This window comes from Corapipo altera, unplaced genomic scaffold, assembly GCF_003945725.1.
Source record: "Corapipo altera isolate COAL_440 unplaced genomic scaffold, ASM394572v1 55601, whole genome shotgun sequence".
Lineage (NCBI taxonomy): Eukaryota > Metazoa > Chordata > Aves > Passeriformes > Pipridae > Corapipo > Corapipo altera.
In genome coordinates this window covers 1,372-1,840 of record NW_020890005.1, presented here as the reverse complement: position 1 = coordinate 1,840, position 469 = coordinate 1,372, and the positions used below count along the sequence as shown (strand labels likewise).

Sequence of the window (469 nt, the reverse complement as noted above, 5' to 3'; positions counted from 1 at the left end):
TTGAGGTGTTGGTTGAGGTGTTGAGTTGGTCGTTGAGGTGTTGGTTGGGTCGTTGGTCAGGGTGTTGGTTGGGTGTTGGATTAGTTGGTTGTTGGGATGTGGGTTGGGGCGTTGGTTGGGTTGTTGATTGGGACATTGATTGGGAGTTGGTTGAGTTGGTTGTTGGGGGTGTCGGTTGGGATGTTGGTGTCAATTGGAGTGTTGTTGAGGTGTTGTTGGTTGAGACGTTGGTTGGGATGTTGGTTGAGTTGGTTGTTGGGGATGTTGGTGTTGGTTGGGATGTTGGTTGAGTTGGTTGTTGGGGATGTTGACATTGGTTGGGATATTGGTTGGGATGTTGGTCGAGTTGGTCGTTGGGATGTCGGCTGAGGTGTTGGTTGGGGATGTTGGTGTTGGTTGAGATGTTGATTGAGTTGGTCGTTGGGATGTTGGTTGAGGTGTTGGTTGGGGATGTTGGTTGAGGTGTTGG

General features: G+C 50.1%; 1 protein-coding gene across 3 annotated transcripts in view; it reads left to right on the top strand.

The window, feature by feature from the left end:
- Positions 1–342: 342 nt before the first annotated feature.
- LOC113942332 (neural cell adhesion molecule L1-like) overlaps positions 343–469 on the top strand; it is a 1,492-nt gene continuing 1,365 nt past the window's right edge. The window contains exon 1 of one of the 3 annotated variants that reach the window (XM_027633468.1): positions 343–370. The gene's annotated coding sequence lies outside the window, so the exon portion shown is untranslated. The remainder of the gene's footprint in view (positions 371–469) is intronic. The other 2 variants (XM_027633471.1, XM_027633467.1) reach the window with 2 other exon arrangements.